Consider the following 18,233-nt stretch of genomic DNA (forward strand, 5'->3'; position numbering starts at 1 on the left):
AAAGTGGAGATCAATAATTCATCTTCTCTCTGTCTTTGCTAAAACTGATCCTCTAGGATCATCTCACTTGCCAGAGGCCTCTATACACTTTCTGCTAACAAGCTCCCAAGACAGACTTCCCTGCTCTCTAGTACCATTCCTCCCTCCTCTCTCATCTAGAGGTCCTTAATAGTGGAGACGTCTCTCCAGGAACTTGAATCTGCAAATCTTTGCATTCTCAGAAGGTACATTCTATATGTTCTGGGAGCAGGAAGACAACAGCTTAACCTACAGTGCATGAGAAAGGCAAAAGCAAGAAAGTTAGATGTTTGGATGGCAAGGTTAACTGTGCACCTCTGGGGTACTTTAAACTTCACAAAGAGATATAGACATGGGTAGTTTTAAGTGAGACAGTTTTCAGATCCTTGCATGCTTCTACCCACTTTTAATATTTAAAAACTTCAAAAATGCAGAATAAAATCCGTATGACCTTTACCTAGATTCAGCAATTGTTCACATTTTGCCACATTTCTCTGGCCCTTCTCTACACAACACACACACACACACATACACACACACACTTTTTTTGTTCAAGAATTCAGAAGTTTCAGATACCATAATATTTATTCCTAAGTACTTAAATATGCATCACCTAACAATAAAGGAATTGCTCTATATAACCACAATTTCTCGATATGACCAGCCCAGGCTCCTGATTGCTTTGTCGCAACTTTTTACCAAAAAGAGCACTAACAAAGGCCTGGAGGTAAAGAGTAGAAGCCCAACATCACATCATTATCTCACCTAAGAAAATTAATGCTAATTTATTAATTAAATTAATACTAACTTATTAATATCATCTAATATTCAAAATTTTCTATAGTTGTCCCCCTAAGCATTCTAACTTCATAGTTTCATTTTTTTAAAAAAAATCTTAGATCTAATTACAGTTTATTCTCTGTAATCATTTATTATGTGCCTTTCACCTAAACACAGTGATTCCCTCTTATCCACACAGGATATCCTTCAAGACCCACAGTGAACACCTGAAATTGTGGATAGTACCAAACCCTATATATACTGTTTTTTTCTGTATGTACATACCTATGATAAAGTTTGATTCATAAATTAGCTACAGTAATAGGTTAACAATAACTGGTAATAAAACAGAAAAATTATAACAATATACTGTAATAAAAGTGAATGTGGACTCTTTCAAAATATCTTTTTGTACTGTACTCACCTATATCAGACAGTGGTAATCCACAGGTAATTGAAACCACAGAAAGTGAAACTGAACTGAGGATAAGTGTGGACTACTGCAGTTGCCCCAACTATTCTTTTTATGACATGGATTTTTATGTCGTTTTTAATAATTCATGCCACCTGACTTCTAGAACATCCCATTTTCTGAATTTGTATGATTGATTGTTCCTCATGATGAGATTTAGGTTAAACTTTTCTGGCAGAAATACTACATAGTTGGTATTGTGTCTCTCTTCTGATATCAGAAGTCACATTATGTCAGATTGTTTCATTATTGGGGATGTTAAGTTTGAGCACATGGTTAAGGTAGTGTCCCCCAGATCTCTCCATAGTAAACGTACATTTTTCCTTTTGTCATTAATAAATAACCTGCAGGGTCATTGCTTAGACCACATAAGCCGCTGCTCCCCATCTGTTAGCCAGCGATTTTACCATCCATTGATGATTCTTGATGCTTGACACAAGAAACCTTTGAACCCAAGACAGCCAATGGGGTGTAGGCTGTGACAGGGTTAGCTACATGGAATGAGCATAGTAATATCCATGGTGGTGGGATAACCAGAGATCTACCATTACTACTGCCAGCAGTTCCCAGCTCAGGTGCCAAAAGAGAGAGAGAGAGAGAGAGAGAGATGCACAGCTCTGATCAAGCTTCATGCTGACCCTGGCATCCTTACAGACTTCTGCTGACTCCCTCAGGCAGTCATGCCCCTGAGACATGAGAGAGACTCTCTTCCTCAGTCCTCTCCCTCATCCCTATCTCCATCACCTATTCAAGTGGAATCCCGCAGCAAAGTCGCTTCAATCCTCAAGTGTTAACAAAATTCGCTGAGAGAGCTCTTTCAATTCAGTCACAGTCCACTTTCTCCAAGATGTATGTACTCCTATTTCCAGGTGTGTCCATCTCAACTATAGGCAGTAGACAGAACTTAAAGCTCTCTCAGCCTTAGGCCTTGACCAGCCCAGGCTCCTGATTGCTTTGTCACGACTTTTTACCGAAAAGAGCACAAACAAAGGCCTGGAGGTAAAGAGTGGAAGCCCAACACCAATTGCCCCCAGTGCACATGGTAGCACAGGGAGAAGAATGTTGTCTCTCTCCTGTCATCAGTACTATGCAATCATAGCTCCAGCTCAAAGACAACAGGGACCAGCTGACACAAGAGTGTATCCAGAATGATAATCAGTGGACCTACACTTGTCAGATTTTAACCTCCACCTAGACATTAGGGCAGAATCATTTGGTTCATTCCCTCACTTTATACATAAGAGAACTAAGGTCCAAAGAGAGGAAAAGACTTGCTGATGTTGATACAACTTGCAAATAAGAGAGTTAGTACTTGAATAGCAACTTTCCTGGGCCAAGATAGGTGCCTTGTCTGCCAGACTGATCTCTCTCTCTCTCTCTCTCTCTTTTCTTAGCAGATGGGGTCCTGTTCTCTCTCCTAGGTCTGGAGTGCATTGGCACAATCACAGCTCACTGCATCCTTGAATTCCCAGACTTAAGTGATCCTCTCACCTCAGCCTCTCAAAGTAGCTGGGACTATAGGTATGCACCACCACACCTGACTAGGCCCTCTCTCCTTTATAAGACTTCTTTAAAAATTCTGTTTTGATGTTCTGCTAAATAAGGGGCCTGTGTTTTGTCTAGAACAAATTATCAATTTACAAATAGTCCATGAGTCAGTAGTCATAAAAGTTGGGGAAAATTTAAAGACATGAGACCAATCTAGTAACAATTGTTTTAGGTCAATGACTCAAAGGAGCAAGGACATAATGTGGTTTCTAAATTAATTTTAAATGGGTCCTTAAATAAATTCTGGGGCTAATGTTTTGAGATGTTTCCCCCCATGCATTAGGTGGTGACTCAAAGGTACTAGCAAAGCCACTTTCATTTTAAGAGGATCTAGACAATATACTAGAAAATTAGCCCAAACCTTCTCCTTGCCCTACTCCTACCACAATCAAGGAAGAGGGACAAGGTTTTCCGTTCCCTTCATCCTCTGCAGTGATGATTTTGTGGCTTAATTCTTTTCTTCAATGCTCTTGCTATTCAGCTTATATTGATATCACTTGGAGAGATTTGTGTTGTAGGCACAATGGATTCATTCACTTGGAATAAATCAAGCGAAACCTCCCTGCTCTTAGTTCCCAAACACCCTGTTGCTTCTTCTCTCTCGACTTCCAGAAAGGATTGAAGTACATGAAATTTTAAGTATATAAAAAGGAATATTTAAAACATGGCTAATGTCCAAAGAAAGACAATCAAATAAACATAGGTATACCTACCACCCGGCTTAAGAAAGAGAATATTGATTGGGATTCTGACCCCTGCTTGTCCATCCTGTCTTTGTCCTTCAGCCACCCTCCCCCAACAGAGTATCAGCAATCTCAAATTTTGTGCTAATTATTCCTGGCTTTCTTATTGTTTTATTACCTATGCTTGTATTCCTTGCTTTATTGTTATTTTACCACTCATATTCATATCTCTGAACAACAAGGAAACACCATGTATCTGAAATTTTTATAACTAGAGTCATATTGTGTTTATTCTCCTCCTCTCATTTTTGTTCAATATTATGTTTCTGAGATTACTTATAACTAATATGCAGTTCCAATTTAGTCCTTTCTGCCATGATATAATGTTCTACTTTACGAAAATACTACAGTTCATCTACTCATTCTTCTAAAAATGGACACTAGGACTCTTTCCAATCAAGAGTTATTTTAAACACTACTGTAGTGAATGTTCTTACGCATCTGATAAACATGCACAAAAGCTTCTCCACAGTATGAGCCCTGTGGTGAAATTCTTGGATCATAATTGGCCTTTTCAAGTACTATTGCTATTACTACTAGTAATAGCTGAGATTTTTAGAGCACTTAACAAAAGCTGGTCTTAGATTAAGCCTTCTGTTTCATTCCTTTTTAAAATTTATTTTTTACTTAACAAATACAAATTGTATATTTATCATGTATAACATGATTATTTGAAATATGTATACATTGCTTAAAGACTAAATTTAACTAATTAACATGTAAAATTACCCCGCATGCTTTTTATGTTTCTTTTGTAGTGAAAACACTTAAAATCTACTATCCAAGTAATTTTCAAGGATAAAATACATTGTTATTAACTATAGGCACCATGTTGTACAATAGATCTCTTGAACTTATTCTTCGTGTCTGTCGGGAATTTTGTATCCTTTGACCAACATCTTCCCAACACTGCCCCCTCCTCCTTGTAACCGCCATTCTCCTCGCTAGCTCTGAGTTCAGCTTTTTAATTTCTATATATAAGACCACATGATATTTGTCTTTCTGTGTCTGGCTTATTTCACTTAATATAATGTCCACCAGGTTCAGCCATGTTGTTGCAAGTGACAGGATTTTCTTCTTTTTTTTTTAAGGCTGAATTCTGTTGTGTATGTACCTGCTTTATTTCATTTAATTTTCACAGATGACTGACATAGGTGTTATATCATCTTCCATTTGTTAAAATAATAAGTTGATGGCAAAATATAACACACAAGCAAATAGATGCATGAGACATAATGGTATATCCTGTTGAGTAATTACAAACAAAACACTTGTTTAACCACCACCCAACTCAAAATATAAGAAATGGCCAGCACACAGAAATACGCCCTTCCTGCTCCTGCTGTGCAGATATTAAAGTCTCTGCTCAGTTTGTTTGATGGTCAGCAAATGATTGGACAGAGATTTCCTTAAATTCCTTGAATGAATATGCTTCCCAGCATTTGCCAAGGGAGTTGGGTTATGTTGGGTTATGCCTTCAACACTCGGGCAGACAGTTTACAACTATTCCTTGCGTTTACTTTTTGCTTGCACTGAGCCACACAGTCAGGCAAGGACGAGAGATTAGGGCCTTCTGCTGTCTTGAGCATATGCACAACCCTGAATATGCTGGTAGCCTTGCAGATTCCCAGGAGTATATATGAGCTTTTCAAAGTCTAGTATGATGTGAATGTTTGTGTCCCTCCAAAACGTGTGGGTTGGAACCTAATACCCAAAGCCATACTATCAAGAGGTGTGGCCTTCAGGAAGTGAGTAAGTCACGAGGGCTCCACCTTCATGAATGGGATTAGTGACATCAAAAAAATGCCAGGGAGCTGTTTGCCCCTGCCACCTAAGGAGGACACAGCTAGAAGGCACCATCTACAAGGAATGGGGCCCTCACCAGATGTGAAATCTTCCTGCACTTTGATCTTAAACTTTCCAACCTTCAGAATTGTTAGAAATGAGTTTTTGTCTATAAATTACCCAGCCTATGATATTTTTGTTATAGCAGCCCAAACAGACCAAGACGAAGCTGATTATGGACATCTCATTTCTGTTTTTCAAGTTTTCTCAGTCAGTCTCTTGTTAGCCCCACCTGGTATCCTCAGTACAGGCACCTGTGGTGTTAAACAATTCCTGCTTCTTGTTTTCAACAAAAACCCTGGGAATAGGACTTTTTGCACAGAAATATTTCTAGTCAAGTCAAATAAAGCCAGGCCCTGAAGATGGAGTTTTTCAGGAAGCTGCCAGACAGGTCAAATGGTTACAATTCTCTTGGATGCAGCTTTTTTAGGGAACTCCAAACTCATTTTCCCCCTTTCCCACCTCCAGTGGCTGCTAGGCTTCCGGTTGTCAGTTATCATAGGCATGGGGAGGATAGTTTTCAAGACTACCATGGAGATGGGGAGAAGGTGATGGGAGTAGGGCAAGTTAAAACTCCACACAGCTCACTCACTCTGCTTACTGATATTTAGAAATTTTTCTCGAATAAAGACTCCTTGGAGTGTTGCAAGCCTTTGATTATTTCTGGAGTTCTGAGAAGCTGATGTTGGCAGTCTTTACCAGTGCTTCTGTTACTTTTATGGAGCAGATTTTGAGACATTCTTACTCTACTATTTCTGAAGTGCTTCTGTTCCCTTCTACGTTAGTTTTCTAGGGCTGCCACAACAAAGCAGCAACAAAAATGTATTTTCTCAGTTTGAGAGGCTAGAAGTCTGAGACCAAGGTGTTGGCAGGGTAGGTTACTTCTGAGGTCTCTCTTCTTGACTTGGGGATGCTCATCTCCCTGTGTCTCCACATCATCTTCCCTTGGTACATGCCTAGGTTCAAATTTCCTCTTCTTATAAGGACACCACTTAGATTAGTGGCCATCCCAATGAATTCATTTTAACTTAACTAACTCTGTAAAGGCCCTGTCTCCAAATAGTCACAATTCTAAAGTACTGGGGATTAAGAATGCAACAATGAATTTTTAGATGGACATATACATGCAGTTTTGCATAGATATAGTTTATTTTTGCTACTCTGTTGCATTCTTGGTATGATTATACTACAAATTATTTATCAAATTTCCTGTTGATAACTTTTTTCCAAGTTAGTGTTCACTGTGAATTATAATGCATGAATATTCTTGTAGATGTCTTTTGTGGTCCATAAACTTTTTTTTCTGGATATATATCTAGAAGTAGAATTCACAGATCATAAGTTAAGCATATGCTCAACTTTAATAGATAATGTCATGTCTTTCCAATGTAGTTGTACCAATATTGGAGCATTATTACACTGCGGTTGTAATTTGTTTCCTTAACAAATGAACTTTATTGCCTTTTAATATGCCTACTCGTCATTTTAATAGCATTATTTGTGAAGATCTTGCTGAAGTCTCTGAGCATTTTTTATTGGGTTGCTTGTCTTTTGCTTATTTCCTGTATTGTGAATTTATTTTGGATCTTAACCGTCTGTCTATTATATGTATTGCAATTATCTTCTCCAATTTTGTGGCTTAGATTTTCACTCTATTTATATTTTGAAGTGTTTGATTTTAGTGTGATTAAATTTATTTATCTTCACCTTTATTCGTGCTTTTAGCTTCTTTCTTTAAAAATCTTTGCTTGCTCTAAGGCCTATATTAGTATGTGTGTGTACACATATATTTGTGTGTGTATACATATATATACACACATACATGTATACATACATGTTAATATATAAAAAACATATATAGAGTATTATATATGTATATATATGTGTGTGTGTATATATATATATATTTCCTCTTCTAGAATCTTAATTATTTTACTCCCACACTAAAATTCACAACCACTGGAATTGACTTGTCTATATTTTGTGGTAAGGGCTTATTTTTTCATTTTCCATATGAAAATTCAATTGACCCAGCATCATTCCTGAATATACCATTTCTTAATAGAGCCACAGTTCTCATAAATCAAGTATCTGTATTTCTGAGGGTCTGCTTCTGGACATTTATTTTTTTACATATTTCTATTTGTTCTTATTCCAATGCCACATTTTTAACACTAAAGCTTTACAAAACCTCAATAATTAATAGAGCCATCTTCCCACTTCATTTTTCTGCTTCGTTATTATCTTGGTTTTGGCTCTTTTTATTTCCACATGACTTTATCAACTGGTTTCTCGATTCTCACAAAACTGTCGTATGGATTTTAATTGGTATTCCATTGAATCTGTAGATCACTTTGAGGAATTTGATACCTTTATAGTAAAGAAGCTCACAATACATTAACCTGGCATATCCCTCCATTTATTTGTCTCTCAATAATGTTTGATGGATTTTTCTGTACCTATCAAAAGCACATTTTATCAGATTTATTCCTAGCTATTTTATATTTTTGATATTTAGCAATTGATAAAATATTTTACTTCATAGTTTGCTTGTTATATGCAGAAATGCAATAGATTTGTCAAGGTTATGCTTATATTTAACATCTGTGAAACTTACAAATTCTATAATTTATCTGTAGATTTCTGCTCCACGTGCATACAATCATGTAAATAATGGCAGTTTTATTTTTTCCTTTCTAATTTTATTCTTTTGTTCTTTTTTGTGCTTTATTGTGCTGGTAAGTTTATCAAGAGGACAAATTATGGTATTGAATATCATTTTCTTATTTCTTATCTTGGAAATTTTTCGATGTTTCACTGTTATGTTGTATGTTTCTTGTAGGATTTTTATGCGTATTTTTTCATATTAAGGAAGTTCCTTCTACTCTTAGCTTACTAAGAAATCTTATCATGAATTGATATTGAACTTTATCACATGCTTTTTCCACATCTATCAATGCAGAAAATTATATTGCTCTTTGTTTTGTTAATATGGTCAATTATATTGATTGAATTTCCAATATTGAAACCCTTGCATTTCAGAAATACCTTACTTTATTAGTCAGGGTTCTCCAGAGGGACAGAACGATCACAAGGTGAAGTTCCCCAGTAGTCCATCTGTAAGCCAAGTCCTAGTCCCAAAACCTCAAAAGTAAGGAAGCTGACAGTGCAGCCGTCAGTCTAGGGATGAAGACCCGAGAGCCACTGGCAAACCACTGGTGTAAGTCCAAGAGTCCAAAAGCTGGAACTTGGGGTCCGATGTTCGAGGGCAGGAAGTAGCCAGCATGGGAGAAAGATGAAGTCCAGAAGACTCAGCTAGTCTGCTCTTTCACCTTTTTCTGCCTGCTTCATTCTAGCTGCACTGGCAACTGATTAGATGCTGCCCACCCAGATTGAGCGTGGGTCTGCCTCTTCCAGTCCACTGACTCATATGTTAATCTCCTTTTGCAACACCCTCACAGACACCCAGGAACAATACTTTGCATCCTTCAATCCAATCAAGTTAACACCAATATTAAACATTAGACTTATTTTAACATTTTACTCATTTTAATTTTCCTGCATTTCATTTCTATATAAGAAGGTATTAATTTTTATTCAATTTCTTTAAGAATAAAGAACTCAATGTTTTTCTGTTTCTTTTTGAGTGAGGATTGTGTTTTTTTCCTTTACATTTTCAAGTTAATGTCATATTTGACGTTAATTTATTCATAATAATCCTTTACTATTTTCTTACTATCTGAGGGATCAGTAATAATGTTTCCTTTTTATTCCAGATACTGATCATTTTGTGACTTTTAATTTATTTTGAGAATTCTCAGTAGGGGTTCACCAATTTTACTCATTTTTTAAAGAAAGATTTTGGCTTTCTTAATCCATTGACAATGCATGTTTGCTTCATATTTGATTTCTGTCTGTCCAGTTCACACTAGTAACTTCTCTCTACTTTCTTTGGGCTTAATACTAGCTTTTTGATTGATGTTTAGATCATTGATTATTATGCTTTTTTCATTTTTAGTATCCATTTAAGGACATAACATTTTCTCTAAGTTCTTATTTAACCGTATAACACAAGATTTTAATTTATCACATTGCCATTGTCATTCAGTTAAAATATTTTATAATTTGTCATAGTTTCTTTTTAAAGCCATTGGTAACTTAGAAGTGAAATGCCTGATTTTCAAACATAGGTAGATTTACTAGTTATCATTTTGTGATTTACTTCTAATTGAATTACAAGAGGTCAGATAAATTTGTAATGAGTTATTTTTGTGGCCCAGAATTTGGCTAATTTTTGTAACTTTTGTCTGTGTTCTTGAAAATATATATTTGGAAAATAGACTCTGTTTGGCATATCCTTACTGATTAAACAGTCCATGTGTGTCCAAGCAAGAAAATTAATATTAAATTTGATTGAAGATGGAAGAATATTCCGGAGGTGTATTCCCACAAGTGTTTCTCAGGAAAAAAAAATAATAACAAAGATGTGGTCAGAATTTTAAAACATTTTAAAATTATTCAGGAGAAAAATGTACCATGACAGAGTCAGCGAACATTAAATAGTGATTAGAGCCCCACAAATTTTAGATGATGGAGTTTTTCAAAATAAAATAAAAATGAGCATGTTTAAAATGATTCAAGGCAAAAACTTAAAAATCAAATTTCCAAGAAAAATACAGGCCATTTGGGAAATAATAAAGTAAAACTTCTAGAAATAACAATTTAAGTGAATAATTCAATGGATACTCCCCACAGTAAGTGTATAAAAGTGGTAAATTCTCTTGATCTTTATCCAAAAATGTCTAATTTGTCTTCACATTCATGTAATTATTTGGCTGGTATAGAATTATAAGTTGACAATTGTTTTTTCCCAGAACTTTGAAAATATTATTCCATTATTGGTCCAATGATTCAACACTGTTAAAGAGAGAATTGGCTATCTGGAAGGAAAACTTCCCACAAAATTAATCAGAAGAGAAAATTAAAGCTATGGAGAATATTTAAAAAATTTTTAAATATAGGCCGGGCACGGTGGCTCACGCCTGTAATCCCAGCACTTTGGGAGGCTGAGGCGGGCGGATCACCTAAGGTCAGGAGTTCAAGACCAGCCTGGCCAACATGGTGAAACCCCGTCTCTACTACAAATACAAAAATTAGCCAGGTGTAGTGGAGGGCACCTGTAATCCCAGCTACTCGGGGGGCTGAGGCAGGACAATTGCTTGAACTGGGGAGGCGGAGGTTGCAGTGAGCCAAGATCGCACCATTGCACTCCAAACTGGGTGACAGAGCAAGATTCTGTCTCAAAAAAAAAAAAAAAAAGTACAAGTTAAAGTAAAAACGTTGAACATTTTACTTTTATTTGTCTAATATAATTTCTAAAAGAAGAAAAGGGGACAATAGTGAATAGATCATATTCAAAGAGATAATGCTGAGAGTTTTCCAGAATTATTTAAAAAAAATTTCTCAGATTAACAAAGTTTTTAGAAGAATAAATGTAAGTAAATCCATACTACAACTGACCCTTGAACAACTCTGGGATTAGAGATGCCGATCTCTATGCAGTCAACAATCCATGTATAACTTTTGACTTTCTGAAAACATGACTAATAGCCTACTGTGGCGTTACTGATAACATAAACAGTCAACTAATATGTATTTTATGTTATATGTATTATTATATACTGTATTCTAAAATAAACTAGATAAAAGAAAATGGACCAATGACTTTCTTTGAAGAATTGTAAAAAACTACTTTAAAGTTCATATGGAACCAAAAAAGAGCCTGCATTGCCAAGACAATCTTAAGCCAAAAGAACAAAGCTGGAGGCATCACACTACCTGACTTCAAACTATACTACAAGGCTACAGTAACCAAAACAGCATGGTACTGGTACCAAAACAGCGATATACACCAATGGAACAGAACAGAGCCCTCATAAATAATACCACACATCTACAACTATCTGATCTTTGACAAACCTGACAAAAACAAGAAATGGGGAAAGGATTCTCTATTTAATAAATGGTGCTGGGAAAACTGGCTAGCCATATGTAGAAAGCTGAAACTGGATCCCTTCCTTACACCTTATACAAAAATTAATTCAAGATGGATTAAAGACTTAAATGCTAGATCTAAAGCCAAAAAAACCCTAGAAGAAAACCTAGGCAATACCATTCAGGACACAGGCATGGGCAAGGACTTCATGGCTAAAACACCAAAAGCAATGGCAACAAAAGCCAAAATTGACAAATGGAATTTAATTAAACTAAAGAGCTTCTGCACAGCAAAAGAAACTACCATCAGAGTGAACAGGCAACCTACAGAATGGGAGAAAATTTTTGCAATCCACTCATCTGACAAAGGGCTAATATCCAGAATCTACAAAGAACTCAAACAAATTTACAAGAAAAAAAAACAACCCCATCAAAAAGTGGGCAAAGGATATGAACAGACACTTCTCAAAAGAAGACATTTATGCAGCCAACAGACACATGAAAAAATGCTCATCATCACTGGCCATCAGAGAAATGCAAACCAAAACCACAATGAGCTACCATCTCACACCAGTTAGAATGGCCATCATTAAAAAGTCAGGAAACAACAGGTGCTGGAGAGGATGTGGAGAAATAGGAACACTTTTACACTGTTGGTGGGACTGTAATCTAGTTCAACCACTGTGGAAGACAGTGTGGCGATTCCTCAAAGATCTAGAACTAGGAATACCATTTGACCCAGCCATCCCATTACTGGGTATATACCTAAAGGATTATAAATCATACTGCTATAAAGATACATGCACACATATGTTTATTGTGGCACTATTCACAATAGCAAAGACTGGGAACCAACCCAAATGTCCATTAATGATAGACTGGATTAAGAAAATGTGGCACATATACACCATGGAATACTATGCAGCCATAAAAAATGATGAGTTCATGTCCTTTGTAGGGACGTGGATGAAGCTGGAAACCATCATTCTCAGCAAACTATCGCAAGGACAGAAAACCAAACACTGCATGTTCTCACTCATAGGTGGGAACTGAACAATGAGAACACTTGGACACAGGAAGGGAAACATCACACACTGGGGCCTGTCATGGGGTCGGGGGAGTGGGGAGGGATAGCATTGGGAGATATACCTAATGTAAATGATGAGTTAATGGGTGCAGCACACCAACATGGCACATGTATACATATGTAACAAACCTGCATGTTGTGCACATGTGCCCTAGAACTTAAAGCATAATAAAAAAATTATAAGAAAGAAAAATATATTTGCTATTCATTAAGTGGAAATGGATCATCATAAAGGTCTTCATCCTCCTTGTTATTGTTGAGTAGCGCTGAGGAGGAGGAGGAAGAGGAAGGGTTGGTGTTGATGTCTCAAAGGTGGAAGAGGCAGAAGAAAACTTCCTTATAAGTGGACCTACTTAGTTTAACCCTGTGTTATTTAAGGGTCAACTCTGTGTATATATTGAAGTGATACTGTAGAACAATAAATGCAAAGAGAAATTTTTTAAAGCAATCACATACAAAGATAATTTACCTACAAAGAAACAAACATCAGGCAACAGCAGATTCTCAAAAGCAACAAGAGAAGTAAGGAAAGTAATGAATATTTTCAGATTGTGGAGGGAAAGTAAATGTGACTTAAGAATTCCATACCATCCAAACTATTATAACAGAATGAAGGAAAACAATCGACATTCTCAAACAAAGACTGAGACTGTCTATCACTCTCCTACATTTGCTGAAAGAGCAATAAATAAATATATTTCAGGAAGAAGAATTTGATGGTGTATATTATTTTGTGCTTATGGTTAAATGTTTCAAAGTTAAAACTTGAGGATAGAGATGCCTTCATACCACTAAATTGCAAGTTTTCATAATGTCTTTGTTTTATTAAACTTTGTATGCTCAATCTTGTCTAATGCCTGTCATAAAATCATGCCCGCAAAACATTTTTTGTTTGTTTGCTTTCATTGAATTGACAATAACAGAAAGGGTAAGACTGATGGAAAAATCACTGGATTTAAGTTATGGTAGTCCCTCAAGTTTTCCTGGAAGTTTTTTGTTTTATGACCTGCGTGCCTTTGTGCATGCACACACACACACCCACACACATTAATGTGGGATAGTTATCACTGAAATAGTCTATTGTATGACTTGTATTTGTTAAGCTGGTAGGGTGGATTGTTTACTGCATTAGGATATCCCATTCTTATTTCCCTTGTGCATCTCCACACCTAATTGCCTGAAACAATTATCAGTCTCACAACAAACTGCCCTTTGTTTCCTGTAGAAAGAGGCATAATTTGTTTCAGCTGGTTCCTTTTCCTGCCATCAACCTGCTCTTAGTATATTCGGTCTTCTGCCAGTCCTGGGCAAAGTCTTTAAACGTTCATGATGTAAAACTTTGAAATTTTTCAGAAAAATTTTTTTGTAAATGTGAGTTTATATCATGTATCTGAGAGTTTCTCTAAAAATTCGAAAGAGCAACCTGGTCATAAGTCATGTGTCTATGTCCTAAGAGAGAATTCTTTTCATGTATTGCAGTTGTAGAATGTGAAAGAAATTATTTTGGTGTCAATGCCAACATATTCAAATTTAAATTTAATTCCTTAATTTAAAATAATATTTTTTAAGCAGAAAGGAAATCAAGGTTATTAAAGGGATGTAAACTTCAATGGGTAAACTTTAATGGAAAAGCAATGTTGTCTGTTTAATAAGGGGTAATTTTATTTGTATAGTATTTTTAAACTCCTGAAGGAGGTAACTTTTATGAAAACCCACAGGAAGTAAATATTTTCTCCTCTGGTAATGAAAGTTCAAATGAGGTCATCTATGTATGTGCCTGGTGCAGAGGCTGGCACGTGCATATTGAATGTGATGGACAATCAATAAACTTTCATTCTCAACCCTCTGCTCTACTTAAAATTGACTAGGATAATAGCTAACAATTATTGGGCACTTATACATTACCTACGATTTTTATTTAAATTATCTCATTTAATTTCCATAAAAACTCTGTGAATTAAGTACTAGCTTAAATCCATTTTAGATCTCTGAAAGTTTGAAGCATCTAGCCATTTGTAATTTGCCCATGGTCACACAGCTAGTAAGGGGTAGACCAAGAATTTGAACTCGAATCCGTCTAGCTCCAGAATGTGTACTCTTTTTTTTATAATTGTCTATAGCTGTATGGTACAATATGTTTTTTATATAAGTATGCATTGTGGAATAATTAAATGAGGCCAATTAGCACATCTATCACCTTAAATATTTGTCATTTGCTTGCAGTGAGATTATTTAAAATCTCTTTTAGCTATTTTGAAATATACATGATTATTACTTACAGTCACTGTGCAATATAATAGAACACCAGAATTTACTCCTCCTATTTAACTGAAATTTTGTACCTGTCTACTGATGTCTCCCTTTTCTTCATTCACTCCCCACCCCCAGCCTTTGGCAAGCACCATTCTACTCTCTACTTCTATGAGTTCAACTTTTTCACTTAACATAATATCCTCTATGTTCAGACATGTCAAAAATGACAGAACTTCTTCTTCTTCTTCTTTTTTTTTTTTTTGAAACAGAGTCTTGCTGTGTCACCCAGGCTGCAGTACAGTGGTGTGATCTCAGCTTACTGCAACCTCTGCCTCCTGGGTTCAAGCAATTCTCCTGCCCCAGCCTCCTGAGTAGCTGGGATTACAGATGTGTGCCACCACGTGGCTAATTTTTGTGTTTTTAGTAGAGGCAGGGTTTCACCATGTTGGCCAGGCTGGTCTCGAACTCCTGACCTCATGATCCGCTCACATCTTTCTTCTTTTTTAAAGGCCAAACAGCATTCCATTGTGTATATATATATCATGTTATAAAATTCATTCATCCACTAATGGATTCTTGGGTTGTTTCCATATCTTCCCTGTTGCGTATAGTGCTGCAATGAAGATGGAAGTGCATATATCTCTTTGACATACTGATTTCAATTCCATTGGGTATAGAACCAATAGTGGGATTGCCGGGACATATGGTAGTTCTATTTTTAGTTTTGCAAGAAATCTCCATGCTGTTTTCCAAAATGACTGTGCTAATTTACAATACCACCAACAGTATACAAGTGTTCCCTTTTCTTCACCAGCACTTGTTTCCTCACCTATACAAGTGTTTCCTCACCAGCACTTGTTATCTTTCATCTTTTTGATAGTGGCCAATCCATTAGGTATAAGGTGATGTCTCATTGTGGTCTTAATTTGCACTTCTCTGATAATTAGAGATGTTGAACACTTTTTCATATATTTGTTGGCCATTTTTATGTCCTCATTTGAGAAATGTCTATTTATGTGTTATATCCATTTTTATAGGGTTATTTTCTTGCTATTGTGTAGTTTGAGTTCCTTGTATATTTTGAATATTAGCCCTTTATCTGGTGGATGATTTACAAATATTTTCTCCTAATCTGTGAGCTGTTTCTTGACTTTATTATTTACTTGGCTATGCAGAAGCTTTTAGTTTGAGGGAATTTCATTTGTCTATTTTTGTTGCCGTTGTCTGTGCCTTTGGAGTCATAACCAAGAAATCACTGCCCAGACCAATGTCATGCGGCTTTTCCTAAATGTTTTCTTCTAGTTATTTTATAGTTTCAGGTCTTATATTTAAGTCATTAATTCACTTTGAGTTGATTCTGGTACAAAGGGTGAGATAGGAATTCATTTTCCTTCTTCTGTATGTGGATATAGTTTTCTCAACACTGCTTATTGAAGAGACTGTACCCACTGTGTTCTTGGCACATTTGTCAAGAATTAGTTGACTGTAGGCAAGTGGGTTTATTTCTGGGTTCTCTACCCTATTCCATTTTTTCAGTGTATCTGTTTGTATGCCAGTGGCACATTTGTCAAGAATTAGTTGACTGTAGACATGTGGGTTTATTTCTGGGTTCTCTACCCTATTCCATTGGTCAGTGTATCTGTTTGTATGCCAGTGTCATATTGTTTTGAGGACTATAGCTTTGCAGTACATTTTAAAGTCCAGCAGTGTGATGCCTACAGCTTCATTCTTTTTGGTAAAGATTACTATGGCTATTCAGGACGTTTTGTGGTTCCATACAAATTTTAGGATTGTTTTTTCTATGTCTTTGAAAATGCCATTGGGATTGTGTTTTTGTTATTGTTGTAGAGACAGGGTCTCACTGTGTTGCCCAGGTTGGTCTTGATCTTCTGGTATCAAGCAATCCTCCTACTTTGGCCTCCCAAAGTGCTGGGATTACAAGAATGAGCTACCACGCCCATCCAGCATTGGAATTTTAATAGAGGTTGCATTGAATCTAAAGATTTCTGTGGGTAGTATGGATATTTTTACAATATTAATTTTTCCAGTCCATGAACAAGGATATATTTCCACTTATTTGAGTCATCTTCAATTTCTTTCATGAATGTTTTATTGTTTTCAGTATATAGCTCTTTCACTTCCTTGGTTAAATTTACTACTGAGTTGTTTTTGGTGTTTTGGTTGTCGTTGTTGTTGTTGTTGTTTTTTGCTGCCATTATAAATGGGATTGTCTTAATTTCTCTTTCAGGTAGTTGATTGTTAATATTTAGAAACGCTATTTTTGTAAGTCAATTTTGTATTCTATAACTTTACTGAATTTGTTTATGAGTTCTAACACATTTTGTTGTGGAGTTTTTAGGATTTTATCTGTAAGATGAAGTCATCAGCAAACAGAACTGTGCTCTTTGTGTACTATGCCTTTCACCTCCAAGCTATCATTTTAGCTTGGAATGGCTAGGTAAAAGCTTCAAAGAAAAGAAACCATAATGTAAGTCTGTACATCAAGTCTGTAGTACATCATAACATTTGTATAAATATTCGAAAGTTCAATCAGTAAGGCATGTTGGAAAACATACAGCCACTGTAAGAAATTCAGTTTTTATTTATACTGCCAAAAATTAAAGAGACATTGTCTAAATTTCCAAGTTGGAATGTAAAACTTCGGCCACTGGATTTCCAGTTGACTCTGACAAAATTCATACCAGAGAAAATATAGTAAACTTCAAGAGATGAGAATCGTGTGTAATATACACTACCATCTTTAGAAAATCAAAGTACAGTAGTAAAATTCAGTACTTTAAAAATCCAACATGGCTTTTTATCTAGAACTAGTAATATAGATGCAGTTGCCTAAGATTTAGTTGGGTAACAGAACAAATACAATTAGATGTTATTTTTTCAGAAAACATCTGGTCATCACTAACCTAGATTAAAGTACTGTGTTTGGGGAGACCCAGTAAACAAAAGTAAATTAAATAGATCTGCATGCTACACAAGGAGTTTGTAATCTTAAGTTTATAATAAAATGAATTCACTGATGGCAGCAATCCAGAGAAGTATGCTAAATTCATTGACATGTTGGTAATTATCACCAAAGTTGTACAAAGAACAATAGGAGTTCAAAGAAGGAGGAGAGATCACCTAAAGTTCAGATAATCAGAGAAGAATCAAGGTAACATCTGAGCTGAGCATTGAATGGATGGATAATATTTGGGGAGGAACTGTCGGAATGAAAATCCAGACATTAAGAAATAATGCAAGCAAATCATTCTGGTAACTAACTACCAGGCCTTGAATGTACCTGAATACACCCCTATTAAAGATTTCACCACTTTTTTATTAGTTTACTTTACGAATGTTTTACAAATCTAAAAAAAAAATTGATCTCTACTGAATGTACGTTAATGTTCATAAAATGTATTCATTCAATTATTTCTTCTATGTGTCAGAAACTGTGTTATGGCTGAGAGGCAGAAGAAAGCCTATCTCCTGT

Source organism: Pan paniscus, chromosome 8 (genome assembly GCF_029289425.2).
Source record: "Pan paniscus chromosome 8, NHGRI_mPanPan1-v2.0_pri, whole genome shotgun sequence".
NCBI lineage: Eukaryota > Metazoa > Chordata > Mammalia > Primates > Hominidae > Pan > Pan paniscus.